Raw genomic sequence first — 12,055 nt, 5'->3', positions numbered from 1 at the left:
GAGAGAAGAGTCTCATGGACTTTCCTGGCCAGGCGGTTTTGACCCATGATCCTACACAAAGAGGTGTAACTCCCGCCCTAAGCTGTTACCTGGCCAACAAGTCATTAGACTTCACATGCCAATAGAGCACACACAGACATGCACACGTAGTATGCACACACACATGTGCGCACACATACACACAGACTTGGTCTGCAGTGGTGAGCCCAGAGGTGGAGCTGCATAGCCATGTGGCTGGGCACAGGAGGCCCTGGGTTAAATAGCAGTCGAGGTTGGGCTGGTGTGGGTGCATAGAATCAGGTGTGGGTGCAGACAATCACGCTGCAAAGGTACAGAGGTAGGAGGAACACAGGCAAGGAGAGTGCATGCAGGGGCAAGTTCCAGCACGGGCCCACCCATGGCTCGGCAGAGTAGGAGAATGAGCTGGGTGCTGGGAAGGCCTCTGGCTGAGAAGGCAGGAAGTGTATCAGGCCCCTGCTGGGAAAATAACACTGAGATGTCAGCCAGCTAAACATCATGGGGCATAGGGACTACAAAGGAGGCGGTGTCTGAGCTAGGAAATTATAATCACCTGGCAGCACAGGCCTCAAGCTCCAGACTCCACCTCATTTGGTCTTTTTTTTTTTTTTTTGGTCGGTGGTGGGGCTTGAACTCTGGGCCTGGGCGCTGTCCCTGTGTTCTTCAGCTCAAGGCAAGCACTCTACTGCTTGAGCTACTGACCCGTCCAGCAGGTTCAGTTATTCGTTAGGCTTGAGGAGGTGCCTCCTAAAAACCAATGGGGGCGAGAGAGAAAGGAGACCAAGCGCAGAAAGAAAGAAAAAGTCAGTCTGAGTCGCGTCAAGGTCTGCTTTATTGAGCTTGGGGTAGGGTTTTTATACCCATAGGGGCAGGGGGAAGGGGAAGAATGAAAAAACTTTGCAGAAGCAAGGGTGGAAAGGCCCAGGGTTAAGATTAGGTCAAGCTGTTTCCTTTTGGCCGCTGTGCTAATCTCAAAAGCTCATCCTATGGTTTTTCCAGAACTGTTTATACAGGTGTTGTTTGCTTAGGCCTAAAAGAGGCCTTATCTTCCAATTGCCTTCTTGGCCCCTAACAATTCCCCCTTTCCTTTAAAGAACAGTTTCTCCAAAGGCAGGTTTTTGAGAGAACACCCTGTCTTAGGCTATGTGGAGGGCCACCTTACTCCTGGCAACATGCCTTGTTGAGCCAGCCAGTACGGCCTCTGTATGTTGTGCTATCCAGGGTAAGCTCCACACTATTCCCGTCATGGGATGTTCTCTAGCGGTATGGAATTATCGGGGCAGAAGTTTATGGAATTGAAGTCCTCTCTCGGGAGGTGTGTCCCTCTCAGGGTTTTCCTGAGTCTCTAAGCGATGATAATGCACCGAGACCGAATTCTTTGAAAGGGCAGAATCTATTTGATTTTTTATAAAGCACATAAGGCGCTTTGGCCCAAGGGCCAAAGGAAATAAGCAAAAGTAATCCAACAAGGGGACCCAGGAGGGGAAGAACATAGGGTAAAAGTCCCCCCCAAGCAGCCCAAATAGGGCGCTCAAAAAACTCATGTCGCCGTCTTTCAATCTCCTCCTGATGTTTTTTAACTCGATCTCTTACAATGCCAGACTTATTGGCATAAAAACAGCACTTTTCCTGTAAAGTTAAGCAAATGCCACCTCTGTCAGCAGTTAAAAGATCTAAACCTCTGCGATTTTGTAAAACCACCTCAGCTAACGAATCTAACTGATCCTGAAGATCTTGAACAGGTTGATAAACTTTTGTAATATCATCAGCTAATTGTTGTGAAAGCTTGGAGTATGAGGAGACAGCAGTGGCTAATCCTGCAGTCCCAGTACCCAAGGCACCAGTCACTCCTAACCCCACCAACAAGGGGATAAAGTGTACTGCCCTTTTGGGCCGGGGACTAAAATAATCAAAGGTAGGGATGGGTACCGGTTCGTCTCCGGGAATTAAATCAATATCTGGAAGTAGTGTAGCCAGAATGCAGAGTCCTGTCCAATTTTGGGGAAGCACAGTATAAGCCATGTTATTACCACAGACAAAAACTTGACTCTGTGGTGAGCAAAGGGGGGTGGACACATTGATGACCGCCCCACACACAGAGAAAGAGGGCATTCCCACATCAGTATCATAGCTGTTATTTTGATAATGATTATAAAAGCAAAGGGAGAAATTAAAACCAACAGGTTGGACCTTAAAGGGAACATTCCAAGAGCAATTATTGGGGGAAGGGAAAACAAGGGACTCATTAATGGAACTATTAAAAAAGGACGGAATTGCTAATGGCCAAGAAGCTCCATATGCCAGACAAAGCCAACAATCCTGAGCTAGGTTAGGATTAGAAATATTTAAAGCTCTGTGTGTGGCGGTCAAAACATCAACAGTCTGTGGGCCAATATCCACGCCTCTAGGCTTGGCAAAAGTAAGGGGTGATAATGAATCTGTGGATACATGGAGTCAATTATCTGTTGAATTTTTTTGTTGAACGTATGTTTCACGGATCACATCCGTGGGTCCTCCATCTGAAACACGTATGGGGGCAACTGTGGGCCAACATGCATCTTTACCCGGAGTGGCACTGCAGGAGGCGGAGGCATATTTGTTGGAGGTGCCCTTAATATTGATTTGAGTAGACCAATCACCTCCAACTGATCCAATCAGTGTGGAATGAGGCTTAGCAATAAAGTATTTTTTACCCCCGTGGGTGCACTCTGAAAAAGCATTATAGCATCGGGCATTCATTTGGTCAACAAATTGACAGGATTGTGGACATGGGCTCCCCTTGGGGTGTAATGTGGGTTTACTGACACACACCCAACTTTGTGTAAATCCCCCTATATTGGACGAATGTATAGCCAAATAAGCTGTTTTAGTTCCACAGTCAACGCTGCGGGTGGAGGAAGTAACTTTTAGGCTGTTTCCTCCTCGACAATCACAGGGAGGGCCATACAGCTGTCTGAGAAGGGTGTTGGTGTCCACGGGTCGATCGAGACCAGCCATCACCACATGGGCAAGTGCCAGAAGAGAGCCCAGAAGGCGAAGCATCCAAAGCCTTGGCATTCTTCCTGCAAAAGAATAGAGAAAGAAATTTCTCAGGGACAATCCCTTGGGTGGTTACATGTGTTAACCTGGGATTTATTATATGGCTTTATCAATCGTTCAGGCAACCATCTGGCTCCTCCTTCTTTAGAATTATATATGCAAGCTGATCCTCTGCCCCAAATGATTACTGGGTCGGGGCCATTCCATTTTCCTGTTAATGGATCTTTCCATAGTGCCTGAGCATAATCTGTTTGTGTGGTAGGATGCCAGAGGCGTTCAGCCGCAGATTTGCCATTAATATCTAACGTTAAAAAGTTTAACACAAAAAGGGCATGTGATAACAATATTTTATAATTTCCCTGAAAGGTATATAGTGTTTCCTGCGAGGCAAGTTTAGTAAGGGTATTTTTTAAGGTTTGAGGGGCCCTTTCCACTAAGCCTTGTCCCTGTGGATTATAGGGAATTCCAGTAATATGTTTTATGTGCATTTGAGAACAAAATTGTTTAAATTTCTGACTGGTATATCCAGGTCCATTATCTGTTTTTAAAGTTTTGAGTTGTCCCATAACAGAAAAGACATATAAAAGGTGGTTTATAACATCTTTTGTGGCTTCTCCGGAATGGGCGGAAGCGCAGATAAATCCACTAAAGGTATCAATGGTGACATGTATAAATTTTAGCTTTCAAAAAGAGGGGATATGAGTAACATCCATCTGCCAAAGCTGTCCTGGTACAAGCCCTCATGGATTTACTCCCACATGGGGCTCAGGAAGCAAAGTTAAGCAATTTTGACAATTTTTAACAATTTGTCTTGCTTGTTCCCTAGTAATGGAAAATTTTAAGCGCAGGGTGTGAGCATTAAGATGGTGAATGTTATGAGCTTCTTGTGCAAGGGACACTGGATCAGCTGTTTGAGAGAGAGCAATAGTGCGGGTAGCCAAATCAGCGAGTTCATTGCCTTGAGTTAGAGGCCCACGTAAGCCAGAATGGGCACGAACGTGTCCTATGTAAAAGGGGTATGAGCGTTGTCTAATAAATTTTTGTATCTCAAAAAACAATTGAAAAGTAGGGGTGGTGGGTTGAATAACAGGAACCATCTCTAAGACTTGTAGAGACCTTACAACATAGTGACTATCTGAAAACAAAGGGGAAGTCTTTTAAACTTTGAAAAACATAAAATGCAGCAAACAATTCTACAAGCTGAGCAGATTTAAAAGAAGTGGTTATGAAATAGGATTTATTATTAATAACATATGAAGCCTTGTCATTTTTCGAGCCATCAATAAAAACATTTAACGCATTAGGAATGGGTTTTGTCCAGGTATTTTTTAGAAAAATAAAGGGGGTAACGTTTAAAAATTGAACAAGTCTATCATTAGGCATGTGAGTATCAAATGTTCCTTGAAACCCAGCGCACAAGACAGCCCATTCATCCTGTCTTTGTTGTAGCCAATTGATCTGTTCTTTAGAATAGGGAGTAATAACATCAGGGTCTTTGCCAAAATATTTGGCAGAAGTCCTAAGTCCTGAGAAAATCAGCTGAGAAACCAAAAGGGGGTAGGAGGGAGCACTTTTGACTGAGAGGCAGAGGCATGTACCCATAACAGGGGCACTGTCTTTTGCCACAACAAGCCAGTGGGTGTAAAATCAGTAGCAAATATAATTAAATAGTCAGGGAGGGGTCAAAGTAGCCTATTTTTTGTTGTGAAATAGCCTCTTCTAATTTTATTAAGGCTTTTTCTGCCTCTGGCGTAAGTTTTCTGAGGGAGGTAGGGTCTGAATCTCCCTGTAAGATATTAAACAAGGGTTTTAAATCCCCTGTCATTAGTTTGAGGTATGGGCATAGCCAGTTAATATCCCCTAAGAGTTTTTGGAAATCATTTAAGCAAATTATTTATTCCTCTTTTTTTTTTTTTGTCAGTCGTGGGGCTTGAACTCTGGGCCTGGGCGCTGTCCCTCAGCTCTTCAGCTCAAGGCGAGCGCTCTACCACTTGAGCTACAGCGCCACTTCCAGTTTTCTGGTGGTTTATTGGAGATAGGAGTCTCACAGTCTCTCCTGCCCGGGCTGGCTTTGAACCGCGATCCTCAGATCTCAGCCTCCTGAGTAGCTAGGATTACAGGCGTGAGCCACCAGCGCCCGGCTAATTTATTCCTCTTAATCTGAACTTTTTGTGCATAAATCAAAGCGGGTTCTAATTGAAAACCCAGAAACAGGAAAGGGTAACAGGTTTAGACTTTTTCGGGAGATATGAGGAACCCTCGGTTTTGTAGGGCTTTAACTATCTCTTGGGCTACTTGATGTGTCTCTGAATCTTGGTTGGCAGCTATTTGCAAATCATCCATATAGTGTACAATATAAGTATTAGGATATTGAACACGTATCGGATCTATGGACTGGGCCACAAACTTTTGACAAAGGGTAGGAGAGTTGACCATGCCCTGTGGTAGTACTCGCCATTGAAAGCGAGGCCTAGGGCCCTTATGATTTACTATGGGAATGGAAAAGGCAAATCTTTTACAGTCCACAGGATCGAGGGGGATGGAAAAGAAACAATCTTTTATATCTATTACAATTTTGAAAAACCCCCTAGGAATGGCTACAGGGGAGGGCAGCCCGGGTTGTAATGCTCCTATTGGTTCCATGGTTTTGTTAACCTCTCTTAAATCCTGTAACAACCTCCAACTTCCGTTTTCCTTTTTTTATAACAAATATGGGGGTATTCCAGGGTGAGGTGGAAGGCTCAAGATGTCCCTGCTCCAACTGTTCCTGCACTAACTGTAAGGCAGCTTGAACCTTTTCTTGGGGCATGGACCACTGATCTATCCAAACCGGATTATCAGATTTCCAGGTTATTTTATCGGCTTGGAGTGCAGGGGGAGCAGTCCTTAAGAAAAAAGGTCATGGGCTGGGAAGGTGACTCAGTGGTAGAGTGCTTGCCTTGCATGCTCAAGGCCCTGGGTTCAATTCCTCAGTCCACATAAGCAAAAAGAAAAAAGCCGGAAGTGGGCGCTGTGGCTCAAGTGGTAGAGCGCTAGCCTTGAGCTGAAGAGCTGAGGGACAGCGCCCAGGCCCAGAGTTCAGGCCCCACGACCGGACCCAAAAAAAAAAAAAAAGAAAGAAAAGAAAAAAGGTCAGCCCCGAGACCCTTTCTGTCCTGTTTTGGGGTGGGCATAATGGGTTGGCTTATTCCTTGTTCGTGTCTTCCTCGCCCTTTACCGGGTAGGAATCCAGACTTAAGCATCATGTTAATAACAGTCTCATTGGGACTAAACATAATAACCCCCATCTGTGTCGTTATGTCTCTCCCCCATAGATTTACAGGGAGTCCCTCTATTACAAAAGGTTTAACTGTTCCAGTATTTCCTTCCGAATCGACCCAGGTTAAAATTTTGGCACTTTGAAGTGTATTTTGAATTTGTCCAATGCCCTTTAAATGTGTGGTAGTAGGTTCTAAAGGCCAGGAATCAGGCCAGTGTTTTTGAGCAATGACAGTAGCGTCAGCTCCACTATCCAAAAGGCCAAGGAATTGTTTCCCCCTCTACAAAGAGTTTTAAGGTTGGTCGAGACTCTGTCAATTGGTGTACCCAAAATATATCTGTTGACCCAGGGACAGAATGGCTGCGCTGGGGATGTTTGTGTGGGAATTGACCTATCACGGGCAGTGGGAGGGCTTGAGCAATGTGCTGGCCTGCAGAGATGGTAAGCGGGCCTTGTGAGGCTTGGACCAAGAATTTTAATTTGCCTGAATAATCGGCGTCAACTACTGAGGGAATAACTGAGAGTCCTTGTAATGTGCTTGAAGCTCGGCCTATGATAAGAAAAAACATCCCCGGTGGGGGGGGGGGGTCCAAATTCCCCTGACTCTATGATAGCTATTCCCTCTTCCGGGGTTATAATCCTGGAGGTGGGGGAACACAGGTCCAGTCCTGCGCTGCCTGCAGTGGCTCGGAATAAGCCTGCATTACTGATGTTTGAACTGGCGGCTGGTTTTGGGTGGTAAGAGTCATCTGTTGTTGTAATGGACTGACAGGGCCCCGTACCGGGCCCGCAGCCCGTTTCCTGGGACCGCAGGCAGGGTTTGGCCATTAATATCAGTCTTAGACCTGCAATCCCGAGCCCAGTGACGGCCTCTCTTACATCTAGGACACACTCCAGGGGGTATCCCAACAGTATTAGCCTGTGTTGTGGTTAAAGGGGTACCGCCCAACGGAGCAGTGGGGCATTCTTTGGCAAAGTATCCAAATTGTCCACATTTAAAGCAATTTTTAGAACCAGGCACTTGTCCTGGCCTTTTAGAAGGCTGGGTCTGGTTTTGAAACATGGCCCCAATGGCCAAACTAATGGATTTTGAAATTTTATGTTCAAAAGAATCTATAAGCCGGGCGCTGGTGGCTCACGCCTGTAATCCTAGCTACTCAGGAGGCTGAGATCTGAGGATCGCGGTTCAAAGCCAGCCCGGGCAGGAAAGACTGTGAGACTCCTATCTCCAATAAACCACCAGAAAACCGGAAGTGGCGCTGTAGCTCAAGTGGTAGAGCGCTCGCCTTGAGCTGAAGAGCTGAGGGACAGCGCCCAGGCCCAGAGTTCAAGCCCCATGACCGACAAAAAAAAAAAAAAAAAATATCATTACAAAGCTTAATCATACCATTTAGATCTAAAGTTTTAGTTTTGCCCCTCAAAACTGCTTTACAGGCCGAATTAGCGTTCTCAAAGGCCAATTGTTTAACTAGGATGTTGTCCGTGTCTTCATTGCCTAGAACTCTCTCTGCTACATCTAGCAGTCTGGCGACAAATTGAGAGTATGGCTCATCATTGCCCTGAATGATCTTTGAAAGGGAGGTGGTCACGGCTCCCGCAGCGGGCACAGCTCTCCAGGCGGCGAAAGCTGCTTGAGCAGTTTGAATTAGTATTCCTGCAGGAAGCTTTTGTTGTTTTTCCTCTGAAGCATACTTGCCTTTTCCTGTAATTTTATCAGAAGACCATGATGCCAATTGTGAACTTTTTTTTTTTATTTATAATGACTTGAGCCTCTGCTTTATCTACAAACTCAGCCTTCCAGGTCAAATATTGGCCCCTGTTTAGGACTGATTGAACAATTTTGTTCCACTCATGAGGCAATAAGTGTCCTTCTCCTCCTAACCCCTCTAGCACTGATAGGGTAAAGGGTGCGTTAAGCCCATAGTTTTTAACTGCCGAATGTAATTCTTTTATATGTTTAAATTTTAGTTTTTTTATATACAATTTGGCCTTCCTGTATCTCCTCTTTGATGTCCCCCTCCCCATCAGAGGCTGAGGACCCCTGATCTTGTTCCTCCTCCTGTTCTTCAGTGGTGTCAGCCTGTCCATCTTGATTTTGAGATTGGGAGCCAGAACGAGTTATTACAGGAAAAAAGAGGGGGGCAGTTGGCATTTTAAGTCTGGGTTTGTTTGTGTGGCCTCTTAAGACCGGAGGTGTCCTGGCAGGCCTTTTACCAGAGGTAACAGAGCGAGGGGTTATAAAAGTCTCACTGGTGAGATCTACTTGTAAATTTTGAATTTGGGAAGTAAGGTCGCGTAATTCCTTTTTTAAATGGAGAACATCTCTCAATTCTGTTACTTGTTTTAAAAGAGAATCTTTAGTTTTAAGGAGACCTTTAACCCCGGAAGGGATGACATCTCTTGTGGTGGGGCAGATGGGAGAAAGGGGTCTGCATAAGGTGGAGGGGAGGGCCAACTGAAAGTCCTGGTTTTCTGATTTTTTGTAAGTGTATAAATCTGAGGGGCAGGTTGAGGGCCATATCTTTCTTCCTCATAACATGCCGCCTGTTTTTCTAAATCTATTTCAGATGAGGGGTCAAGCCAATCATCGCTAGGGGAATTTTTGTAAATAACAGGGTATATTTGTTGATAAGGTTTGGCTGGTGGAGATGGCTCTATCTCTCTAACCTTTTTGATGGCAACTATCTTTTTGTCCTCAGAGGGGGGTTCGGACCTCTTATTGTTAGGAATTAAAGGAGGTCTTAAGTGAGCCGCCGGAATCGGCTCATCTATTATAGAAGGAGTGCGTGAGCCGGGCAAAGCGGCGGTGTCATCTTCATCTTTTGTTTCGCTTTTACGAGACGGATATCGCGACTCGGTTAGATAGTCCTCCGTTAAAATCAATAAGCGGGCACCATCTCTTCCTTTTTCTGCCTCTTTTAAAATTCCCTGATAATCCCATAAAAACTAAAAAAGGCCTCGGGAATTTCTTCTCCTTTAGCCGCTAAATCATTAATATTTTTCCCTACTTTACTCCAGGTAAGGGGATGACTGTCCGGGCCAATCAAAATTAGCCAGGGACATTTTTCCCCAACAAAGCAAAAGAATTTTACAAGATCTTTTCTTTATACTCTTATTCCTCTCTCCCTAAGAGCTCCTTTCATTTCTTTTATAAATAAAACCTCTTTAGACAGTGTTTTGCCCATGGTTGATGGGACGGCAGGACTTACCTCAAGACCGCGGTGCACGAGCGATGCGGTCCAGGCGTCTCTACCCTGTAATAATTGGGGTCCCCTTCTGCAATGCCGTCCGGTAGGCCACCGTACCTAGAGCCCCACGTTGGGCGCCACTTGACCCGTCCGTCCAGCAGGTTCAGTTATTCGTTAGGCTCGAGGAGGTGCCTCCTAAAAACCAATGGGGGCGAGAGAGAAAGGAGACCAAGCGCATAAAGAAAGACAAAGTCAGTCTGAGTCACGTCAAGGTCTGCTTTATTGAGCTTAGGATAGGGTTTTTATACCCATAGGGACAGGGGGAAGGGGAAGAATGAAAAAACTTTGCAGAAGCAAGGGTGGAAAGTCCCGGGGTTAAGATTAGGTCAAGCTGTTTCCTTTTGGCCGCTGTGCTAATCTCAAAAGCACATCCTGTGGTTTTTCCAGTGAAAGACCCTAGTTCATGCTTGACCATTAGGTACCCCAGAAAAACTGCTGTCCATCCCCCCCCCCCCCCCCCCCCGCGAAACTATGTGAGTGGAAAACACCAAAGGCGGCGAGGCAGGATGTTGTGGTTAGACCATTAACCGGAAAATAACACAAAGGGTCTCTGAGTCCACACCTGTGGGGTAAGTACAGACCTTAGCTAACTCAATTGCCTGTGCAAAGTCCCACCCGTCCCACCGCTAACGAACTCCGCCTGACCCGCTCACCTGACTCACCAAACGACTTAAAATTAGCCAATCAACACCCTGTAACCAGGCATCTCGCTTCTGTAACCTTGCTTCCAGCTGCCCATAAAAGAGGGTGCTTTCATGTGCCCCGGCGCGCAAGTCTCCCGATAGACTTTGTCGCCTCGGGTACCCGTGTGTCAAAACAGGTTCCCAGCCACCGACCCGAACCTTGTGGATCTCGAGGTCGTGTGTACCTGGGAGCCTGGGCATGCCTGAATAAACCTCTTGCTGATTGCATCCGCACAAGTGGTCTCGTTGTTCCTTGGGGGAGGGTCTCTCCAGATCGAAGGGCACCCCAAACACTGGGGGTCTTTCACCAGAACTGTTTATAGAGGAGGTGTTTGCTTAGGCCTAAAAGAGGCCTTATCTTCCAACTGCCTTCTTGGCCCCTAACAATTCCCCCTTTCCTTTAAAGAACAGTTTCTCCAAAGGCAGGTTTTTGAGAGAACACCCTGTCTTAGGCTATGTGGAGGGCCACCTTACTCCTGGCAACATGCCTTGTTGAGCCGGCCAGTACGGCCTCTGTATGTTGTGCTATCCAGGGTAAGCTACAGCACCACTTCCGGTTTTCTAGTGGTTTACTGGAGATAAGAGTCTCACGGACTTTCCTGCCCGGGCTGGCTTTGAACCGTGATCCTCAGATCTCAGCCTCCTGAATAGCTAGGATTACAGGCATGAGCCACCAGCGCCCGGCTTCATTTGGTCTTTTAATAGCTTGGGTCATATTAGTTTCTATTCAAAGGCAGGGAAACCTGGCTCAGAACAGTGGGGCCTGACAGGCCCCTTCCTGGCTTTCATCTTCTGCCTCTCACATGGCCCAGTTCCTTAGGATTCTGCCTACTTTCTGTCCTCCATGCCTCCCTAGGCCTGGGCCTGCTGAATCCTCTGTTGGTTTTGCTCTCTACCTCCTCCTCTGAGCCCCTGTCAGTATTGGCAGAGCTCTGATCAGGAATCTCAAAAGCCCAGGGGACTGGAGTCATCAGGAAGGGCAGCAAACCTTCCAGAAATCCTAATCCACCTTCCACTAAGCGAACATATGCAAAACTGGAAAGTAAGTCAAGATGAGTCTCAGAGCATGAACCTTGGGACTCTGGGAAGGCGCCTCTCTGCCAGATTCACCCTTGATGGGGTACAGCTCATGCTAAGTGGATTGATGGGAGGTAATTAGCTCTGTTAGGTAGAAAGGTGACCCAGGGTCCTGCTGGACAGGGTGGAGCGACAATTCAGCACTATTTTATTCAATGTTTGTCAACACTCACGTTTTTTTCTTTCTTTCTTTTTTTTTGGTCGGTCGTGGGGCCCGGGGCACTGTCCCTCAGCTCTTCAGCCCAAGGCCAGTATTCTACCACTTGAGCCACAGCGCCACTTCTGACTTTTTCTGTTTATATGGTGCTGAGGAATCAGCCCAGGACCTCATGCATGCAAGGCAAGCACTCTACCACTGAGCCACCTTCCCAGCCCGACATTATGTTTCTTTACTACCATGCTAGTAACCCTCTATAAAGTGTGATGTTATATTGGACACATAGTCAATATATATATATATATATATATATTTTTTTTTTTCCCCTCAGTCTTTGGGCTTGATCTCAGAGACTAGATGCTGTCCTGAGCTTTCTTTTTGCTCAAGGCTAGTGCTCTACCACTTGATCTACCACAGCTCCACTTCTGGCTATCTTGGTGGTTAATTGAAGTGTCTCACAGACTTTCCTGCCCAGGTTGGCTTCCAACTGTGACCCTCAGATCTCAGCCTCCTGAGTAGCTAGGATTACATGTGTGTCACTGGTATATGACCCAATTTACTTTTTTTTTTTTCC

The 12,055-nt window shown here is 46.2% G+C and overlaps 1 long non-coding RNA gene across 1 annotated transcript; it reads right to left on the bottom strand.

The window, feature by feature from the left end:
• Window positions 1–832: 832 nt before the first annotated feature.
• On the bottom strand, window positions 833–9,765 carry LOC138824313 (uncharacterized). The gene is made up of 2 exons (XR_011371058.1): window positions 9,526–9,765; window positions 833–3,080 (listed from the first exon to the last, which is right to left on the bottom strand). It is a non-coding gene; the product is annotated as an uncharacterized lncRNA (long non-coding RNA).
• Between the last annotated feature and the right edge of the window lie 2,290 nt (window positions 9,766–12,055).

Source organism: Dipodomys merriami, unplaced genomic scaffold, assembly GCF_024711535.1.
Source record: "Dipodomys merriami isolate MVZ:Mamm:240054 unplaced genomic scaffold, mDipMer1.0.p SCAF_128, whole genome shotgun sequence".
Lineage (NCBI taxonomy): Eukaryota > Metazoa > Chordata > Mammalia > Rodentia > Heteromyidae > Dipodomys > Dipodomys merriami.
This window is presented reverse-complemented; position numbering and strand designations above follow the sequence as displayed.